Consider the following 11,525-nt stretch of genomic DNA (forward strand, 5'->3'; position numbering starts at 1 on the left):
ACACTGTGAAGATTTTTGTACCCGTGTGTGTGTGGCAAAATTTGTGCATAGCTATCAACATTCAGAGTGCATGGATGTGGGCACTCACTTAAGGCCCCAATATAGTCCGACGTAACGCGCGCGCGCACGTCGCCCTCCGCGACGTTACGTCGGCGAAAAACCGAGGTCTATAGTCCAACGTCACGGCGTGATGGACGTAGCGAGCGCGAGCCGACGCGGCCCAACGTCGCTGACGCGCAAACAGAATCTCGCCTATTTCTCGCCGACCGCCTCAGCCGCGTCGGCCATCCATCCCAGCATTCCTCACGCGCAGTGAAGATGGCGGCTTGCATGTAGACAGAGACTGCGCTATAACCACGCGCGCATTTCAGACACTGTTGCGGAAAAGCTGCTAGAAGGAATTCGAGGGCAGCCCTGCGTTAATGATACCAAGCGGATTGACTATACACAGACGTTCAAAGGAAAGAAAAATGCCTGGGATGCAAACTGTCAGTAGTGCGGCTGGGCACAGCTGTGAGTTCTTCGCTGCGGTGTGTGTACCATGCTCGTTTTAATGCATTGCTCTAGAAGGTGTAACGATGGGGTTGTTTCACTTATCTGCAGTACATTCATTGGAAGAATACCAAAAACTGCGGAAGCGGCTTCGCATAGAGTTGTGACCGGTACACGCCGGAATCGAAGGCCGTACTCGATTTGTCCTCACGGAACGTCAGCGGCTCAACAACCAGGGAATTCGCGAAATTTATGGAATTCTACAGGAGCTGCAGCCAGCCGAGAATGTGATCCTCATTACTGTGTAATCTCTAACTCCTCTGTAATCGTACATACACTTAAATTTTGATTAGTTTTCAGTAAAACACGCACGTACACAATCATCGTTCCGTCTGTAGCCGTCGTCGACGCGGGCTCAGGCCGTTGCTGGGCTGGACGTCTCCACGGCTGCCTGTAAATGCTTTGTGCCATTTGAACATTCGCAGTAAACACATCGCGTCATTGCCTTCATCACAATAGTAATTAGTGCCTTGATAGGCTGCAGCCAGGTCCCTGTAGGTGCCCTATGCCCATTTTTGGGGTGCTCGAAAATGCACCCCAAAAATGTACCAGCCCTCGAGGGCGTCTTGTGCGCATGCGCGCCGCGGCATCGGGCACGCCAGCTGCGCCATCCTGTAGAAGCGGCAGTTTTTGACGCGCCCGTCATGGCCGACGTGCCGTGGCTGACGTCGCAGACTTAGCCAGTTGCGTCGAAAACGTCGGGCTATATTACGGCCTTTAGTGCAAGGAATGAGTGCACTCTGAAGGTGCAAGACATTAGTCTGATCTCAAACGATGAGACATTCGGCATGGGAATGCTACCATGCTATGGTGATACTCTGCATGGTTGCAAGGCTCCTACATCACACCTCATGTTTGTGTTGTGCATAATACTAATATGCCAGCTTTAGGCCTTGTGCAAGGCCTCAATCAGTTTCTGCTACAGTTATGACACAAAATGTTTTGCAGAAATGATGCTCTCCATGAGATGAGTCTCAAGTGCAAAGGATGCAAGCTTCCAAAAGATACATGTGGTCACCTGGATTGGCTTTATTGGCTGATACAGTGTGGTCACAAAACATCTGCTTTCGGTCCACCAGGTTCGAGCTTGGATGCAGGTTTCCTTCTTCAGCTGCTCTTGGCCTGTTGGATTCGAGCTTGGATACAGGTTTTCGCTGTGCGACATCTGCAAAATGCAAAAAAAAAAGCAGGACTATATTCCAAAATCCGAAAATTCAGCTGTCTTTACAAAACATTCTGAGAAAGGGGTAATTAGGTGCTCTATTTTTAATTGATAACAATTCAAAAAGTTTCGATTCTGAACTACAGAAATATGACGAACTGACACAAGAATACAGGCGTTCAGCATCAGTCCATCACAAAATCTAATACCTTAGTCGAACAGATATTTCAAGGGTCTTTGAACCATATCCTATCAATCAAAGACATCTGAGCACTGCTTCATGGAAAGCTACAATAACTAGAGTGAACAGAGCAGTCCAGAACTGGAGACTGGACTTTGAGAAATAGAAGTGTGCATTCTAGATATGGCTTAGCACATAGAGCTAGGAATAAAACCAAACCTGAAATGAAAGATTATGCAATTCTACATATATGGTCATAGAAGAAAAACAAAATTGCACACAGAACAGTACGAAAAGTATATCATCATTGCAACTTGTACAAAAACAGTTGATAACACATCTTCAAAAGTGCACGAGTATTACTTGAGCCCAGCAGCGAATTATCAATGGCAATAGCGGGGTACAAGAGCTTAGTGAGATGATGGAATCTTTCAATGGTGATCGAGAATGCCATGTAGAAGTGGCACAACTCTCCCCAAGTTTACTAAAAGCTTGGTTAGGATTCATGACGGCCCCTCTGCCTTCCTTCCAATAAGGGCGAGAAATACCCTAACCACCCGAGGCAGTGGAAACAGTGCATAGGGATCAGGTTAACTGATATTCACAAACATGCCTTGACTAACACCTTTACTCCAAGCGGTCCTCGAGGCCCTTTTTTTTTTTTTGAAATGAAGCTCCACTTGAATTGCTCCTCGAGTGCATGAGAAAACAGAGCATCTATAAGTGGCAATGACACTACTATGGGGACACCTAGACTTCCACTTGCAAACATGGGGCATCGCAGCTTTCACACACTGTGCAGACTTCGTTCTACTGCATACCAAGCCTTTCATAAAAGTGGATACAATAAGGATTCACAGACCCACTCTCTGAAGCACTGGCTCCGAGAACCTCAATCTGACGCGAAAATACTGAAACATCGTTTCAAGTACGACCAAGAAAAGCCTCCTAAGTTTCTGCGGCTGACGTTGAGCATGGATAACTATCGTCAGTTGCAGATTTCAATGCTGTAGTTGATCATCGCATTATGCTACTGTGGTGTAAACACATTTCAAGTCATCACCAGATACCTTAGCAACATTTCAGAGCACGCCGAGTGCCAAGTTGCAGAAAGCATTTGATGGCTAACAGCAAATGAAACATGTGCAGTGGTTTCTGTGAACCACTGTGGACAGTGGTGCAATCGTGGGGAATGTCATATTGTAAATAGGAAGACAGCGAGGTACCGGAGGTGCAGTTGTGCCATGGAACACCTGTGCTGCACACATCAATGGCTTTCTGATTGCCTCAAATATACTTGTATGTCTAGATGCAGTGCTGAAGGGGGGGGGGGGGGGTCAATTCTGTCTTTTTAGCTGTGGAGAGATATTTGTAGTTGGTGGAAGGCATGGCTTTTCAAGTGCGCTTAAAATTAAAGCTCCTAGCTTGCTTGGAAACAGAAGCGGCATTTGCTTCTGGAAAGACAAATTTGTTGGCTTGGGTGCATGCGCTATAACATGCTTCTTTGAACCTCACATGTGCTCAACGCTCGCCGCTGAGCACTCAGAGGGCAAATATGCAACTAGGTCACTAGAGTTCACAGCAGTTCGAGCAGTTCTCAATGCCTAAATCCTGTTCTACATCAGCCATATGTCACTGGCAGTGAATGTTGATAGATGTGAATTGTTTTCAGCCATTTTTCACAGCTGACTTGCTCATGCAGTCTGCAAAACATATTTTACTAGGCTGTGACTTTTTTTTTAACATCTAAAAGCGACTCAGGCTATGAGAAATGCTGTAGTGGAGGACTGCAGAAATTTCAACCACCTGGAGTTCTTTAACGTGCGCTGATGTCGCACCGCACATGGGCGCCTTGCTTTTAGTCTCCATCGAAAAGCGGCCGCCACAGCCTACTAGCCTGTGACTCTTGAGGCAGATTGTCGATGCTGTTCACAAGGACTTGGCATTAGAAAATGAGCATGTTACACGTAGTGGCATGCACTTTCCGGGCCAAATTTTGGCCTTATGGCCCATTCGGTTGGGGGGACGAGAGCAGAGGTGCCGAGCAGTACAGAGAAGTACAGGAGCACGCCGAGCGAGGGTGTAATTTTCCTCCCACGGGAACGCTCTCTGCGTGTCGAGAGCAGTACGCCACGACCATTGTGACCGCACTTCCCTCCCCAGCATTCTCCGCCTACCCGCAGTAGCAGCAGTTGCAACCCGAGAAGCAAACACTCCATGTAGAACTGCTTTGCATGCCTTTGTTCTCACAGCGCGGCGATCTGCCTCCTTTGGCCCTTTCGATGCCAGCAGTGACTCTCAAACCTGAGCAATGCTTTGCAGCCACCATTTAGAGCGTCACCGACTTGAGAAAAGAAAAAAGATGGTGCGGATACACCGCTTTATGTCATGTGACTTCCTCTACACTCGCTTTAGATGAGGGAGCAGCCGGGAGTGCATTCAGGTGCTCTCAGCAAAGGAAAAGACCTCCTCCTCTACCATTGGAAGCCAGTGATTCTACTCCTGCTCTACCACTGGAGGGCACCCACTTGTCTGAGAGCACTTTCGAAGTGCTCTCGAGGGCGCCTGCTCTCCCGCTCGAATTCGCCATTAGTCTTGCCCCGTATGCCACTTGTGCTGTCTGGAGTGGAGAAATATTTCTGAAGGGTAAGTCGGAAGAAATGCTGAAAAGCATTCAAGAATCTGAACTGAACCTTAAGTAGAGAAAAGACTGTTTTCTGCACTTTATGGAGCTGAGGTAGCGTCGAGTGGAGACATGTTTTTGAATTTGGCCACAAGGGTAAAATTTGAACTAACTATTCCACACGCAAAACACTCATGTCCTAATGTCAAGTCCTCTGAACATTCAGAAGCAAACTCGATATTCACAGGCTAACAGAACGTTTCCCAGGCTGCATGAAAAGGCAGCTGTGAAAAACAGCTGAAAACGCTTAATGTTAGGCAAAATGTCGCTGCTGCTGTGATATTGTTCATGTAGAGCATGACATATGCATTGAGAAATGCTGTGAAATTTAGTGACCAAATTTGTTTATTAAGATTTGATTTGAAGTTGCTGCTACACTTGATCTTTAAGCTTGCAGGGCTCAGGGGAGAGGGAAGAAAATATGCGTGCTTCTTCGCTACATATACACCCAAACCAACAAATTCAACTCGCTGATTTCAGTTTCCAAACAAAGCTTGGAGCCACAATGGTCACTGCACTTGAAAAGCCATGCCTTCTGCCTACCGTGAATATGTCTCCACAGAACAAGTGAACCAACCGCTTTGACAGCACCGTGTGTCCGTAGAGTACATAGTACCCTGATGTGACAAGCAAGCCATTGATGCCTGTAGCACAGATGTTGACATTGTTCACAAGGCTCAATCACGCTACTAGTGGCCCCAGCTTCCTTTACACGTACTTCTTCATCATCATCATCAGCCTGATTATATCCACTGCAGGGCGAAGGCCTCTCCCATATTTCTCCACTTAACCCGGTTCTGTGCTAGCTGCGTCCACTTGACCCCTGCGAACTTTTTAATCTCATCCGCCCACCTAACTTTCTGCCGCCCCCTGCTACGCTTTCCTTCCCTTGGAATCCAGTTTGTTACCCTCAGCGACCATCAGTTATCCTCTCTTCGCACTACATGTCCTGCCCATGTCCATTTCTTCTTCTTAATTTCTACTAGAATGTCGGTAACTTGAGTTATTTCTCTGACCCACTCTGCACGCTTTCTATCTCTTGATGTTACCCCTACCATTTTTCGTTCCATAGCCCTCTGGGTTGTCCTCAACTTAAGTAGAACTCTCTTGGTTAGCCTCCACATTTCAGCCCCATAGGTGAGTACAGGCAAGATGCAACTGTTGTATACTTTCCTCTTGAGCGATACCGGTAAGCTGCTAGTCATAATCTGAGAGTGCTTGTCAAATGCGCTCCATCCCAATCTTATTCTTCTTATTATTTCCTTTTCGTGGTCCGGATCTGCGGTTACTACCTGTCCTAAGTAAACATATTCGCCTACTACTTCCAGTATTTCGCTACCTAATGTAAACTGCTGTTCCTTCCTGAGGGTGTTGAACATTACCTTAGTCTTCTGCATACTGATTTTCAACACGTACTTGCTAAGACCAAAAATGGGAAGACTGCAAAAATGGGGGGGAGGGGGGAGGAGGCAGCATTTCTGTACAAAAGGGGGAGGCGGCTGCTACTTTCAGGCAGTGTCTGATGCGTCCTAATCTAAACATCCTAAGCATAAAAACATGCAGCAGCAAGCATGCAATGCATGTCTAAAGGTGTGCGTCCGTCGAGATATCTGCAGGCCGCCACCAAATGTTCTCACTACGTCTCTATAGCCAGCGCAAAACTGATCTGCATGCCCACCACCAGTTTTCTCTCAGTACCATCGGAGCGCTGTTTAAATTTTTTAATGCAAAACCATAACTAGCCCATTTACACGTAATTTCATCCGTGACCGTCGTTGGCTGCGTTGGTTCCGAAAAAAAAAGAGCAATCACGCCATTGCTGAGCATAGAGCAGCTTAGTAACATAAGGCATGCGGCTGAGCTCAATAAGAAGGATCAGATAACATGACATTTGGGCAAAGCCTTTAACCTCAAGTACACTGAGTGGCTGCCCTTAGCTCAGATCGAAAGCAAAGCCAGCACAGCATCTATATCTACTGTGGCTGCATTAGCTGTGCATCCCTGCCTACAAGAAGCGCAGTACACCAACTGTTTTCGCAGCCAGCGACACCTACTCTTGCTCGGCTAAAGTCTGTTTTGATTGATTTCCTGCTTAGCCAATGATGCCGATGGTGCTAGTGTGGCCTCTGATGGAGATGCTTGAAATTATAATGCGGCTGCTGATTCCTCGGTGCTGGTTCCGCAAAAGCCATTCTTTGCAGGCAGAAGCCCCTTATCGGAAGATTTAGGGCAGTGATCGTGCAATCAGAAAGTTTGGTCAAACATCTGAAGTCTTCTAAAAAGTCGGAAGGGTTGGCTGCAGGTATGTATGCAACATGCCTTCCCCACAAGTGTGTCCTTGTCTGTGGAAGCCACCAAGCAGAGCAAACTTACTATTAGTCCTCAAATTTGTACCGTAGCTCTGCACTAAGTAGGTTCTGAAACACTGCTCATATACAGCGACAACTTAAAATGCCCAGCACCACAGAAGTATGTGATGATCAACTACAGCACTGGAGTTAGTGATAGACCATGATTATGCCTACTTGGTGTCAGAAGCTGGGATGTCAGGAGGAATACCAAAGCCATACCCAGAAAAAATAATGTGCTAGAAGTTCTAAGTTAACCAGGTTTGACCTGGGCTGTCACTCAGCCAATGCTTCAGAGAACAGATCTGTGCATACTCACTGTATCCACTTTAGTAAAAAGCTTGTAAACCCGCAGAACAAAGCCCTCAGAAAGAACAAATGATAAGATGTCAAGTGTTTACAAGTTGAGTGCCAGTCTATGAGCCCTCAAGGTCACATAACTGCCAATAAATGAAAAGCAGGCATTCAGGGCTACGTGGAGTTGAAGTCAATGTATTCTTATGAAGTCAAGATTTCCTGTCACTATACTCAATCTCACAAGCTGTCTGCTGCATCTGGCCCATTCGAGATCATACAGATTATAGTAGGTAATTGTGCTCTTAGGTGCCTCTCACCCCTTGAATTGGCCAGGGAGAAAGTAGGAGCACAATGACCTACTTGGACCCTTTGCAAAACTCAATGCGTCACCTATATTATATAGCAAAATCTTTGTGGGAGAATATTTTTGCACATCTTGGGTGCACAGTCACGTGATACATGGGTGATGTAGCCTATATGTCACATACACATATCTCCTAGATTTTTTTTTTTACAGAGGCATGCTGCTTAGTCAAAAGATGCGATGCGCGGGAGTGTAGTGCGCACCGATTCTGTGCGTTTGCAATTTTTTGTTTTCGTTCTGTTTCTTCCGATAGTTTGGTGGAACGGCTGGTATGCAATGCGATGCGGGATTCTGAAGTCGTGAGTCTGTTTTTTCACAGCATGTCACCGGGATGGTGCGTTTGCTTTCTGCAGTCTAAAAAAATGTGCAAGAGTACTTGCCGTGTGCGGGGCTGAATATATATTGAGTACCAGAGTGAGAGTTATTTGCACACACGCATGCCCATACGTGCCCATACACATGCAGTTTTGTAGTGGCGCAAAAAAAAGCAATTCTGTCAAGACAGAGCATCTTCTAAAGGGCACGTAAACTTTGACGTTTGGATTAAGCAATGGAATTATACAAGATGTTTCACATAAGGTTTGCTTTATGGGGTTTAACGCCCCAAAGCGACTCAGGCTTGTATCACATGGGGGGCTTAACTCAAGGTACAAAACCAGCCCATGTGCGGACACAGAAGCAGTCAAACCTTCGGTGCTACAAAAAAAAAAAAGCAAGCATGCACACTGCTCTGTGCTTTGCCGAGGCAGCTCCAAGCCATCACTCACTTGAAACCGTGCTGCCTGCGTTGGCCAGCCTGCCCCCCCCCCCCTCGATTCATTCATTTTTTCCGCACTGCTAAATAAAAAAAAAGAAAGCATGCATACTGCTGTGCGTTTAGCTCGCAGGACAGCTAGACTCCCCTCCCATTACCTCCACTCCCCCTTCCCACCCGCCACTCATTTTAAAGGACCAACATCCCAGCACCCTTGCGTCCTTCCCGCACAGACCAGGCAACCCTTTTCTCACTCTCTCCCAGTAGAATGAAAAAAAAAAAAAGCCCATGCAGGACATGCAGGAGTGACATAGCCACGTCACTTTTGTTTCAACGAGGTTTGGGTTGCTTTGACCTGAGCAGCAGTATAGGGAGCGCTCAAGATTTGATTGCTTCTGTGCGCAGCACGTTAGAGCACAGGGCTCGATCGGCCACCCTTGTACCTTAAGTTAAACCCGTTGTGTGAAACGATAGTGCCGGAAAATTGTTGGTTCATAAGCTAAGCCACATCTTTTATGAATTTACAACTTAACTTCAAACACCAACGTTTATGTGCCCTTTGAAGATGCTCTCAGTCTTGACAGTTATTTCTTTTCTGCCACTGCAAAACAGCATGTGTGTGGCGTGCGTGTGTGCAAGTAACTCATGCACTAGCCTTGCATGTTTTCATTACAATGAGGAAAACAAATGCACAATCCCTGCAGCGCACTGTGAAGAAGAACACTCTTGACTCCGTGTCCTTGCATTGCTCGAATACCACCAACGCCACTAAACCACCGGGAGAAAAAGAATGAAAGCTAAGCAAAAGATAGCAAATGCACAGAATCGGCGCTCACTCTAAATTCCCTTGCATCATGCTTTTTGACTGAGCAGCGCTTCTCTCTCAAGGAAAAAAAGAATACAAACTCCACAAGATATGTGTACGTAACACATAGGCTATGTCACTGATGTATCACATGATTGTGCACTGAAGACATGCAAAAATATCCTCCCAATTCCCTTTGGGGCAGAAGTTGGGTGCAATGCTGAATATTTCTGTATCAAACCTCATGTTATGCACGAATCTGACGAGAAGCATGCCTTCACTATTGAAAACCAGAAGGGCGGAAGTGGGGGGGGGGGTTATGAATTTTGTTACTGAGTGGAGCAGGTAATGGATGTGGTCATTGTCACAAGAAATGTCTCCTGGCAGCCACCTATTTCTGCCCCCAAAACAGGTTTGGCCGCCACAGTGAAGGGGTTTGCGCTGAGCAGAGAAGCATTGCAGAAATATTCTGCCAGAAAAACCCCATACTTCATTCATGGTCTATGATTACATATGGCATAGTATTATCAATAACACTCCCCTGTTTTCTCTTTTCACTTTACATACAAATTATATTCGCACTCAGTTTAGCTACCAAAAAAGTGCAGGGGGGCCTTTTAGAGAGGAAATTTGTCAGAGCTGATTTATAAGAAAGCAGCCATCAACGGGTCTAGTTGAAGACAGGAAGACCAGAAAAATAACCCTCCAGAAAGGTCTTCAAGGAGTTCCAATTTGAGAAAAATTTATTCACAGTAGTTTTGCATAAATGTGTGAAATTTAGGAAAACAAAGACAAACATGCTGAAAAAAAGAAAAATTAAATAGGGACAAGAGAGGTGGCAACTGCGAAAAAGAAAGCCACCTGTAACCATGGTCTAGACGCATGCCAGGCTGTCACTTTGGGTTTATATTATATAGGCTCATGCTCTCTTCGATTGTTCCCTCTGAAGTGCACTTTTAGTTTTCATGTAGGCTTGCTTTTAGAGAAAAACCATGCAATTTTATTGAGAATTTTAAGCAGCAAATAATTTCAGGAGTTCCAAAGCTCCTTGAAATAGTTCCTGAAAACCAAGCGTACTCAATAATATCAAAGACCTGTGTAAACCACACTCCATGATCATCATATTGAAGGGAATGGCTTACCAGCCCAGCCTCTGGGGCCTGTGCCCAATAAAGTATGGATGCATCATGTAGAACTTATGAAATCAGCTGGTAATGACATCTGTTTCAAAACTTCTGGCTTTTCCTATCTTAAAGTAAGCTCGCATTTTCAGTAAGTAGCACTTTAGTGGATAGAATGCAGTAATTTATAATAAAAGACAGCTTCAGCTTGTCCTCAATGTCCTTTTATTGCTCTAAAGCTGAACATGAGATATGAGAGACATCAAGAAGGAGGGCTCTGGGTTAATTTCCAGAGCCCTCTTCCACAAAAGTTCTTCAAGCTATGCAGTGGCACCAAATGTGGGCAGGCAAATTTGCATTTTGCCTATATCAACAGGCCACAGGCACCATTCCACTCCGCATTCTCAAACTCAACAGCCAAATGTCATAGCCAATAAGTAACGGCAGCAAGCAAAGAAAACACTGAAGAAACCTAAATGTCAAAATAAACATGAGGGGTCACAAATGCAGTAGTGGGTTAGGCAAATAAAAAACTACACATACTGAAAGATGTCTTCAGTACTTACATCAATGTCCTGCTTCTTGCCCACCACAGCACAGCACAATTCCGGCAAAGGGTATAGAGCTTGAAGGAGCCATTGCTTACGAAGCCACATGGAACTTGCTGCAAGGTAAAAAGTACCATGACCCAAGAAATTAGTGAAAACGTAATATGGTGCAACACGTACATGCAGAGGCTTTGTGAGCAAGAAATAAAGGCACAGAGTAGGAACACCACAATACTGTTTTTTTTTTTTTTCTTGAAATGATGCACGACATGCTGGTGCAGGTCACTGCATGAAATTTGCCTCTGCCTGCTAAATAATCTTAAATTATTATTTTTTTAATTCAAAATTTCACTTTGGGATTCAATTAGTTGAAGGGCGATTGCCTACAATGCCAGAGAAGAAACAATGTTGACATCACCCGAGACATACCAACAGTGAAATAAAATAACTCCTTTCACTCCATCTCGTCGCCAGCCTGGCAAAAGAGCAAGTCAGGCATCACAGTGCCCCTAGTTACAAATAAAAAGCATTTACTTGACCTTAACTGCAAGTGCATTTTAACAGCCTATTCATAATCCACCAGTTCCCACTAAGTTCGAGATCAGACAAGCCCTCCCTTTCTTTATGCTTTACATCGAGCGAGCACCTTAATTGGTACTGCAGGGCCTAATACATGCCTGCAACTACAATACTACTTTTCTAAGAGATGT

The 11,525-nt window shown here is 45.4% G+C and overlaps 1 long non-coding RNA gene across 1 annotated transcript; it reads right to left on the reverse strand.

Moving 5' to 3' along the window:
• Nucleotides 1-1,557: 1,557 nt before the first annotated feature.
• Nucleotides 1,558-11,323, reverse strand: LOC146181183 (uncharacterized). The gene is made up of 2 exons (XR_014700423.1): nt 10,834-11,323; nt 1,558-1,717 (listed from the first exon to the last, which is right to left on the reverse strand). It is a non-coding gene; the product is annotated as an uncharacterized LOC146181183 (long non-coding RNA).
• Nucleotides 11,324-11,525: the final 202 nt, after the last annotated feature.

Source organism: Amblyomma maculatum, chromosome 8 (assembly GCF_055883805.1).
Source record: "Amblyomma maculatum isolate TAMU_Amacu chromosome 8, ASM5588380v1, whole genome shotgun sequence".
Taxonomy (NCBI): domain Eukaryota; kingdom Metazoa; phylum Arthropoda; class Arachnida; order Ixodida; family Ixodidae; genus Amblyomma; species Amblyomma maculatum.